Source organism: Globicephala melas, chromosome 17 (genome assembly GCF_963455315.2).
Source record: "Globicephala melas chromosome 17, mGloMel1.2, whole genome shotgun sequence".
Lineage (NCBI taxonomy): Eukaryota > Metazoa > Chordata > Mammalia > Artiodactyla > Delphinidae > Globicephala > Globicephala melas.
In genome coordinates this window covers 48,755,444-48,767,270 of record NC_083330.1, presented here as the reverse complement: position 1 = coordinate 48,767,270, position 11,827 = coordinate 48,755,444, and positions in this window count along the sequence as shown.

The following is an 11,827-nucleotide window of genomic DNA, read 5'->3' as shown; positions in this document are numbered from 1 at the left end:
CTCTGACAACTCCAAGGTATCTTACAGGCCAGGAGTACTGAAAGATTTTAGCAGTGGAACATGTCCAAATGAAATGTTACAAGAACCCCTATCTAAAATACATACAGGTGATATTTCTTTAATATACATTCAGTTACAAGTTTAAATGAACATTTATGTTTATTAAGATATATAATCAGTGAGGATAAAGAGCCTATTTGAAAACATATTTGATATTGAGGATTATGGATAAATGTTTTAGGCATGTTGGCCTTTGTATTTGTGAAAATTAAATATTTTCAACCATTAGAACATAGTTTGAAATTTATACATAATTTGTTGATGTCATACAATAGGAAAGATCTAATTCAGATTTTTCTCTTCTCAATAATTCTTTTATGGTAATATGTTGATTGTGAAATTAATCCCTAGTATTTTCTGTTAAATCATGTGGGAAAACAGGCTGAGATCCAAATATTCATTTTGCAATTGGCAATGATTTCTAAAAGTAGAATAATCATTTACCAGCCTGTCCATGAAGGAGACTTAGAGACTTTGGGGTAGTGAAGTAGGGATGCAGTGCTGATGGCCTCCTGCCTCTGGCCAGGCATCACAGGACTCCACTCTTACTTTGGTGTACCTGGTCCTACTCAATTGCTAGTCATACACTCTCATAGCAATAGTTGAACAATTGAGCCACCTGGCCTTTAAGGTAAAATTAACACATTAATTTTTTGGAAAGATATTAGTTCCCCAAATATTACTAAAAAAAAAAAATAAGCTTGACACATCCAAAACCAAACTCATCAAATTCTCCTCCAAATCCTCTTTTCCTCTGGACTTCCCTGTTTGGAGCACATATTTTCAGATCACTCCTACTCATAACATTGACTAACAAAGTCTCCTCCTCAATTTAGGAAAGTCCTCACATTTTAGAGATGCTTGAACCTTTGGGAGAGATGCACAAAGTGGTGACAGACAAAAGAGAAGATCCTGGCCTAGTTGGTCAGATGCACAGAGTGAACACGATTGGTCAGTGCAATGAGGGGTGGCAGCTCCTCCTCCATTTGCTATTTTTTTTTCATGAGAAGATGTTGTCATCACCAAGGCTTGAAGCCTGTGTTCATCTTCCATTCTTTTCCATCTTCACCACTTCATTCAGATATTTATGAAGCCTTATGACTACTACTTCTCCAAAGTTCCAGGCTTTGATCCTAGCCTTCCCATTGCCATTTGCATGGCCCTGGTTTATGTTCTCATTACCAAAATATCCTCATAGCAGCTCTTCCTTTTCTCCTTTGCATCTAGACTCAAAGATCGGTTCAGTGATCGTCAAATAGATCAGCTTCTTATTTACCCACACCATCATACCTCTTCTCAGAAACACGTACTGACATCCCATTACAAAAAAAAGAAAAAAAGAATGAAGTTTCTTCACTTTTAGACCCTCCATAATATTCTCTCAAGAGTCATGTCCTACTTCCTTTTCCATGGTTCTCCTACTTTATGCTCTACCCAATCAAGGTACTGTCTCCTCCAACGCATCTCTTTTTTGCTTCTATGTCCTGGGGTGCTATTCCTTTCTGTCAGTTCCACATGTAGAAATACTCTCTTCTTTTAAGGACCATCTTAAATATCAACTCTGTCCTGAAACTTCTCTTAATTTCCCAAACCCGACTCAGATCTCTTCTTCGTTTGAATTTCCAGATCCCTCCCTTCACGCTATGGCACTTGCTTTACAGCATGTTTATAAAACTATAAGCTACGTAACTATAAACATTTTATATAACATGTCATAGTTATCTGTTTTGTAACTAAATCCCTAAGAGCTCTCTATTGCTTAAGACTGACAGTCACACTTGTCTGTCCTATTGCTACTTAGCCTAGTGCCTCACACAAACAAAAGTTGCATAACATTTTTTTGAAGTGGAAATATGAGATATTCCACTGGTTTAAAGCAAATACAAAGTGTATTTTCTTGTTTCCTCGTCTTTATTTTAGGGTTTTGCTTGTGTTTGTCACTTAGCATTGGTGCGCACATCTGTAGAAGACATATCTTTGATATCATTACATCTGAGATCACTTTGAGATGACTACCTACCAGTGACCTGTTTCACATTAATAGGATGGTTTGGCATAACTCTGTATTACCTTAGGTTGGCAGCAGACATACTAACAAGCAAGAAGTATAAATCCAAATAATATTCTCATAATTATAATTATTAGGTTTTCTCATAAGGGGATATGACTAATGTACACTGAGTGAGAGTAAGAGCTAAACTATGTTGACTTTGATTAATTTACTGATCTTTCTTAATTTACTGATCTATCAAGGGGACTAATTTTGGTAGTGTTTTTTTTTAATATATTTTTCACAGGTTTTATGTGAAAGTGCTTTGAAACAGTAAAATTCAAAGGGAAGGTAACAGTATTGCTGTTTTCTAGTAAGAGTTGTAGATTTGCACAGCTCCCTTCAAGATTATAACCACATCTGTCACTGTTTGCAGATGACACGATACGATACATAGAAAATCCTAAAGATGCCACCAGAAAACCACTAGAGCTAATCAATGAATGTGGTAAAATTGCAGGATACAAAATTAATGCACAGAAATCTCTTGCATTCCTATACATTAATGTTGAAAAATCTGAAAGAGAAATTAAGGAAACACTCCCATTTACCACTGCAACAAAAAGAATAAAATACCTCGGAATAAACCTACCTAGGGAGACAAAAGACCTGTATGCAGAAAACTATAAGACACTGATGAAAGAAATTAAAGATGATACCAACAAACAGAGAGATATACCATGTTCTTGGATAGGAAGAATCAACATTGTGAAAATGACTCTACCACCCAAAGCAATCTACAGATTCAATGCAATCCCTATCAAATTACCAATGGCACTTTTTACGGAACTAGAACAAAATATCTTAAAATGTGTATGGAGGCACAAAAGACCCTGAATAGCCAAAGCAGTCTTGAGGGAAAAAATGGAGCTGGAGGAATCAGACTCCCTGACTTCAGACTATACTACAAAGCTACAGTAATCAAGACAATATGGTACTGGCACAAAAATAGAAACATAGATCAATGGAACAAGGTAGAAAGCCCAGAGATAAACCCATGCACGTATGGTCAACTAATCTATGACAGAGGAGGCAAGGATATACAATGGAGAAAAGACAGTCTATTCAACAAATGGTGCCAGGAAAGCTGGACAGCTACATGTAAAAGAATGAAATTAGAACACTCCCTAACACCATACACAAAAATAAACTCAAAATGGATTAGAGACCTAAGTGTAAGACTGGACACTGTAAAACTCTTAGAGGAAAACATAGGCAGAACACTCTGACATAAATCACAGCAAGATCTTTTTTGATCCACCTCCTACAGTAATGGAAATAAAAACAAACAAATGGGACCGAATGAAACTTCAAAGCTTTTGCACAGCAAAGGAAACCATAAACAAGACAAAAAGACAACCCTCAAAATGGGAGAAAATATTTGCAAATGAATCAATGGACAAAGGATTCATCTCCAAAATATATAAACAGCTCATGCAGCTCTATATCAAAAAAACAAACGACCCAATCCAAAAATGGGCAGAAGACCTAAATAGACATTTCTCCAAAGAAGACATACAGATGGCCAAGAAGCACATGAAAAGCTGCTCAACTTCACTAATTATTAGAGAAATGCAAATCAAAACTACAATGAGGTATCACCTCACACTAGTTAGAATGGGCATCATCAGAAAATCTACAAACAACAAATGCTGGAGAGGGTGTGGAGAGAAGGGAACCCTCTTGCACTGTTGCTGGGAATATAAATTGATACAGACACTATGGAGAACAGTATGGAGGTTCCTTAAAAAACTAAAACTAGAACTACCATATGACCCAGCAATCCCACTACTGGGCATATACCCTGAGAGAACCATAATTCAAAAAAAGTCAAGTACCACAATGTTCATTGCAGCTCTATTTACAATAGCCAGGACATGGAAGCAACCTAAGTGTCCACTGACAGATGAATGGATAAAGAAGATGTGGTACCTATATACAATGGAATATTACTCAGCCATAAAAAGGAATGAAATTGGGTCATTTCACAAGAGGGAAGAGATATGGGAATATATGTATAACTGATTCACTTTGTTATAAAGCAGAAAGTAACACACCATTGTAAAGCAATTATACTCCAATAAAGTTGAAAAAAAAAAAAGAAATTGGGTCATTTGTAGTGACGTGGATGGACCTAGAGTCTGTCATACAGAGTGAAGTAAGTCAGAAAGAGAAAACCAAATATCGTATATTAACGCATACACGTGGAACCTAGAAAAATGGTACAGATGAAGCAGTTTGCCAGGCAGAAATTGAGACACAGATGTAGAGAACAAACGTATGGACACCAAGGGGGGAAAGTGGCGGGGGTGGTGGTGGGGGTGGTGGGGTGAACTGGGAGATTGGGATTGACATGTATACACTGTTGTGTATAAAACTGATGACTAATAAGAACCTGCTGTATAAAGAAATAAAATAAAATTCAAAAAGAAAATAATTATAACCACATGTTTACCTGGTAGGATATCAGCTGTAGCCATGAAAGACAGAAAAGTTTCATGGTTTACATGGTATGAGAATCCATGACCACGATCTATTACCGGGATCCTCTAACAAACTCATGAAATACCCAGACACAGGCATCAACCGTATAGAATACTAACATGGATAAGGTCAACAAACCTATTATTTGAAAATGTATTGTGTTCTAAACACGTTACTAAAAGACAATATTCATACACATTATTCCCTTTATTCCTCACAGTCACCTCAGGAATCAGGCATTATTAACCTTACTTATGGATGAGGCCAGGAAGGCCTAGCAAAGATGTATAATTTGCCCTGAGTTAGATCACTATTGTCAGACGACCAGTGTAATTTGAATACAGATTTGTCGAGTTCTGAAGTATAATCACTATAAAACCTTCCAGACTTAGGAACAAAACTTCAGGAACCATGGAAAGGATGCTGGTGCTCTAGGAACATGGATCGACTACAGTTCTCTCGGCACAGGCCACGTTGTTCTTACCTCAAGATTGGGCACAATATCTCCCTCATTCTCGACTACTGGGTCCCTTCCTTTGTCCCACACCACATAAACCAGAACCAATTGTCCCAATGTTTGCATCCTTTAAAGGTTATTTCAAATACATGTGAAGGGAAATAGAAAAAGTGACGGAGTAGGCAATTATTCCCATTACTAAGTATTTCTTCATGTACTGAGTGATTCATTGCAGGTTCCATTAAATAATACTTATTAAATAAGGTTAAATACTACTGAATTTGCCTGCTGATATATATTAATGCTACAATGTAGTTATCGCCAAGGACAGCAGAAAAAACCTTTTTTTTAAAATGGGAATTAGTAAGAATTTGTTATATTTACAAATTACCAAAGATATTATCAACAGAGTTCCATTTTCAGAGAAAATTATCCCTCAAATAACTGATCATTTGGGAATTTCATTTGTGGTATTAAATAAAATTTAAATCACATAGTGCAATAATAAAGGAATGTACATATTATTACAAGTTTAGATCTGAATTTCATTTTCATACAATTAAGAAAAAACTTTTTCTATAACGGCACATTGTTTAAAACATTGTTTATTTTTAAAATACACTTCAGTGGTTTTAAAACAGTTTAGCTTTAATCTAAAAACTATATAGTGCACATTAATATATCCTTTGGAAGTGAGATAAAGGAAATGGGTATATAATCTCTATTTTATCAGATACTGGAACAAAAAAGTCCACTTCAATATAGGCAGAAAATTTAAAGTACAGAACAAGAAACTACTATAAAGTAAAAAGGTAAATGTATTTCCTGGTTGAATTATTAGTAGGAAAAAATACCAAAAGTGTTAGAATTAAAATATTAACAGTATCAAAAGATTTGGTCTTCATCTGTTTTGTGACCCTTAATCTGCACTTATTTGTTTGGTATTTTAGAAATCTCTTTAACCTTGATGTTACAAAGTTACTCATAAATTGTAATCCTTGAACTGCACTGTTTAAATATTTACAAGATGATAATATCTATGCATTTTAGTTAGAACATTAGTTAATTAACACTTTTCTTTTGCTATGTGATAAAGTCCCATTTGTCCAGCTATCTCACTTCTGCCAACCACAAGGATATGAGCATAGGTCCAAATACAGACAATAAAAAAATAGCATCTGGAAACAGGAGATTAGCTGCTACCGGCACTTTGCCCATAGGAAAGCAGAACTCAGATTAGAGCCTAGTGACTTGCACAAGAGATTAGATGACAATTTGAACAAGTTGAATTTTGTGCTGCCTCCCAGACTGAGCAATTAGTCGCTTCTTACAACTAGAAAAAAGTCATGAGTTGAGTTCATGTGTACTTGTGTACATAATGGATAGTCAATATGTAATATCTAAATAATATATAACATAAACAAAACATCTTTAAATCTATTTTGGAATGTATTAATATTTAACGTTGTTAATATATGCACACATAAAAGGTGCAAACCCTAAAAAATCTAGGAAGCAAACTTCCTCCTTCTTCATCTTATCCATGTCTCATCTTCCTTCAGTAGCCCTTGCTAAGTCCCAACAATCCTATGAAATATTCTCTGAGGAGTCTAGTCCATGTTACTATCTCTTGGGCTCCAAGAATTAATTCCTTACACAGAAACTTTTCACATGATAGCCTCTTCTCTAACATCATTTAGTATTCAGTGTATTTATGATTTGTTTCAGTACAAGGCTATCTTAGTCACCAGTTCTCTCCTGTATATACTTCACGTTTCTATTAGAAGACTATATTAATATTATGAATGATGACCCTAGCATACTTTTTTGGCACCTCATAATTTTTGTGGTGGTAGAATTATTAATTGACAAAAAGAAATGGTGTTTATAATGTAATTTATATTTTAGTAAAATAGCTAATACTATATATTGATATGATGCAATCTTTTGCTAGGTTGCATCATATTTGCATGAATAAGATCCCTTTTAAGTCCCCATCGAAATCTCCTTGAATGAGCTAAGTGCATTTTCAATGCAAGTCTTTAAAACACATGAATAATGTAATGTGGCATCAATATTTGTAATATTTGCAATAAAATATTTGTAATAATATGATAAATATTTGTAACAAAAATGATAAAATATCAAGTTTTTTCTAAACATATTATCTGTCTTATATAAGCCTTTTAAATTCATGCTTTAAAATAGCAAGTTTTTATGATATTGATTTTTTTGTAAAAGAACCCAGTACTTCTTATAGAGCCTAAAACAGTTTCTTCTCAATTGGAAATCTTTCTCATTCCAAACACATTACAAAATCAGGGATTTTCATACCCTCCATTTCATATTCAAAACTCCATTTACCTTGAACTTAACTACTCCCTAGAAGTACAGTGCCCACTGTAGATCACTGTTACTTAACCTGTATTCAGGACAATAATAGCTGTGGTCGAGAAAGTGATATTCGAACTGAGATCTGAATAATGACAGACTCAGCCTTACTGAGCTCTTTGAAAAGATTATGCCAGAGAAAAAAAGACAGTAAAGACCAGGACCTGTAGCAAGTAAAATATAACGTGGTCCCAGAATTGAAAAGCTAGGCAGAGTGACTGAAGCTTAGTGAACAAGCAGGAGCACAGCCTACAGTGATGCTGGAGAGGTAAGCAGTGGACAGATAATGTAGACTCCCTGTGGGATTACTGTCCTCGGCCCCATGAATTAGGTCCATGGCAAACGATGCTCAGGCCTTTGGCAAGTTCAAGCTCACGAGACCGATAGAGCACTGTACGGACTCTACCTTGTGCTCAGAGCTCCTGGATGCAGGATTGGAAATTGTCTGGCACTGGTAGCAGAGCAGATTTGGTTATTTCATTTCACTTATAAGAGATATTCAATTATATTTTCCCCCAGAATCAATTTTTATGTCAGTCTAAAAACTTAAATGAATTGACATGTCAAAATCCATGCTAGGGCTTCCCTGGTGGCGCAGTGGTTGAGAGTCCGCCTGCCGATGCAGGGGACACGGGTTCGTGCCCCGGTCTGGGAAGATCCCACATGCCGCGGAGCGGCTGGGCCCGTGAGCCATGGCCGCTGAGCCTGCGCGTCCGGAGCCTGTGCTCCGAAACGGGAGAGGCCACAACAGTGAGAGGCCCGCGTATCAGGAAAAAAAAAAAAAAAAAAAAAATCCATGCTATAAACCTTCTTGTTTCCAAGAACACCTCCTCCAAATTATATATTACTTATACTTATTATTTTTAATCAGACCTTGATTGCAATAAACCCTTCTACTCTGTGTGAGGAATAACATAAGTTAGCAAATATTTTTGTGGGATACTTTTTCTTAAGTAAATTTAGAGCTGGTTGTATCGAGTTGTATTCTCTACCTGCAGATACTCTTTTGCAAAGGTTGCAACAAAGCAAGAGAGTCTAATTTGATTTTTTTTTAATTTAAAGAAGAAATCAATTTCTTTAGCCCAATATATGACAGGATGTCATTTTGATTAGTGTCCCCTTAGCTACATTCAGGCTGCTTAATTTCAGTAAAGGATGATCAGAATATATCTTCAGTGAGGAAATTTGACAGAACTCATAATACTGTCACAGCAAAAGTAGCATTATCTTAAGGAGTCTCTATCACCCTCTGACAACAACTTTACATTTCAGTGCCCTGTCAAGACGAGCTGCTTGGAAACTGGGTGGATATGCAATGAGGTTGAGGAGAACGGATGCAAAAATGAGTAAGAAGACCTGATTTTAAAAGCAGGCTCTGTCTCCTCCTAACTGTGCAGATGGGAACTAAATATTGTCTCAGCTTCAGTTTTCTGACCTCAAAAAGGAAATGATACTTCAAATTTCAATAAACCATAGGAAACTACTTTACATAATTCTATTCAAAATAATGTGAAAATAAGGATAGATATATAATTTTCCAGGAAATTTTAAATTTACAAAAAGTGACTCTTAAGGCATTAGAGGACTTAAATAGACTGATTCTCACTGGAGATCAATTCGTCAAAGAGCATACCACCAAAATCACAAGTCTCTGATGGTTTCACAGAGAAACTTCGTCAAGTCTTCAAAGAATCAATAAATTGCAATGTTATTTAGATTTCTTCAGAGAATAGTAAGAGAAAAAAAACTTTCAGAGTATTTTTGTAAAGTGAATGTAACATTAATTAATTCCAAAGTGTGATAATGTTAGACACCAAGAGAGTTTGGACCAATATCACTTATGCCTCTCAATGAAAAGAACCCTAAGTATAATACTAGGAAATAAAATATAGCAGCACATTAAAAGAATAAATGCATCTCAAAACAGTAAGATTAATTCCATGAATGCAAGGATGGTTCAACATTAAGTCACCTATTAAGTTAATCGTATTATATAAATGAAAAAAAGAAAAAACCTTGATCATCTCAATAGATGTTGTAAAGTCATTTGACAAGGTTCAATAAAAATTCTTGGTAAAAACAGTTAATATACGAAGAATATACAGGCTTTTCCTTAACGTGATACCTATCCCAATCTAAAGGCCAATATTCTTAATGGCAAATACCACTTAAAATCATTAACAAAACAAGATTACCCCTTATCAACACATTGTTCTGGAGTTACTAAATAATTAAAGTAGGCAAGAGAAAACACTACAGGTAGGAAACTCAGAAATGAGAAATTAAAACTCTTGTTGTATGCAGATCATATACATGAGTAAACCACAAAAAACAATTTTAAAACTGCTACATGAAATATGATACTTCAGTAAGGTATATAGATATATAAAACATTTTAAAAAGTATGATTTTGATAATTATATTAAAAAAATAATGATATTAAAAATCATTAGTATAAACCATTAGAAGATGTTACTGGAAAAAAAATCTTACATGCAATAGCAATAGATAAGTCATCTAGAAATAAACTTAAGAAATATTAAAGACCTTTAAATCTTGTTAGAACAATTGGATAACCTTCTAAAAAAACTTGAACCGATACTTCACACTCCATACCAGCAAAAATTCCAGATGGATTAAACATTTAAATAATAAAAATGAAATCATACATGCAATATGAATTAACTAAATTATATCCTTGGGCTGGTAGAAGACTTTCAAAATAGGACTCAAATCAATATGCCATAAAAGAGAAGATTTACAGATTTGATACATAAGAGCAAAAAACTTCTCCACACAAAAACATTAAAGTGAAAAGAAAAATGACAAATAGGTAAAAAAAAAAAAAATTGCAGTTCATATCCAGACAGTAACTAGTTTCTCTAACAAAAGAAGAACTCAGAAAACAGTACACAGAAGGCTAAAAGACCAATAGAAAAATAGACTAAGAAGATAAACAGAGTTCATAAAAAGAAAGACAAAATATAAGAAGCGTTCAATCTCACTTATTAAAAAAGAAATACAAAAACACTATGGTACCATTTTCCACTTACTAGATACAGAAAAATTCAAAAATTTCCTGACGTACCACTATGAAAATGTTGTGGAATATAGATGTTTTAATACATTACCAGTGAGGGTACAAAGGGCATTACACAAAAGAAAATTTGCTATTATCTATCAAAATACAAAAGCATGTTCCCTTTGACCTCATAATTTCATGCGCAGAAATTTATTCTACAATTGTATTTACACATGTACAATGGCATTTGTTGCCATATTGTTAGTAATAGTGAAAGGTAGAAAAAAAACTAAATACTCATCATTTTTGAACTGATTCAATAGCCCATGGTGGAAGGATAAGTGGAATACCATGCAGTTGAGGCTCAGATGAGACCTCAGCAGGAACCAACACCCTTGATTCTGGATTGATGAGGACCCAGCTAAACCATGCTTGGATTCCTGACCCATAGAAATGGTGAAAGGATAAGAAGTGTGCATGGTTTAAAGATAATATTGTTAGGCAGCAATAGAAAGGAATATAGATGGAGAGCTTTATGAACCATAAAATAACAATCACTCCTCTTCACCCATTTTTCTCAGCATCTCATATGCAAATGACTTCTGAGCTTCCTAATTTTAACCTTGAGGGGACCTGCTGAGAAATCTGAGTCAGACAGGTATGGGTCATGCACTGTTTCCCAAGGCAAGAGCTGGCAGAGGCAAGAACAGCTTTCCAACAATCTCTTTCATTTCCTATTTTTAAAAAATGTACATGTTTTTACAACCTTGACAGGTGGCCTCCTATCCTGGGTCAAAACCCTTGTACACACACTAGCTCAAAAGAGCCTCCTGTCCCCAGCTGTCACTCAAGGGGTTTTTTGTCGCTTTCTTCACTTTTCCTCTCCAGTTCTTTAGAATTGATGAGGGGGAAGAGACAAGCAGAGGAGTTAGTTGACCATTTTAGGCTGAACTGGGAACTGTGAGCCTCTCCCACAAGATCACTTTTTGCCTTTGGCCTGAAAATACCTTTATTTTATTCTTCTTCTTGAATGATAGTCATACTGTTTATAAAAATTTACATTGATAGTTATTTTTTTCTCAGCATTTTGAAGATACTGATACACCATCCTCTGGATTCTACTGTCGCTGTTGAGAAATCAGCAATATGGAAATCATCATTCTTTTGTAGGTAATGGACCCTCTTACCACCTCCATCCCTTCACCCCTACCCTGGCTACTTTTAAGATCTTCTTTGTGCCTTTGGTGTTTTACAGTTGGAATATGACTTGTCCAGTGTCATATTCCAGGGTCAAAAAAGATTTCCTTTTATTGTTCTGCTCGTTATTTCTTAGCTTCTCTTAAAGCTGAAGGATGAGATTTTG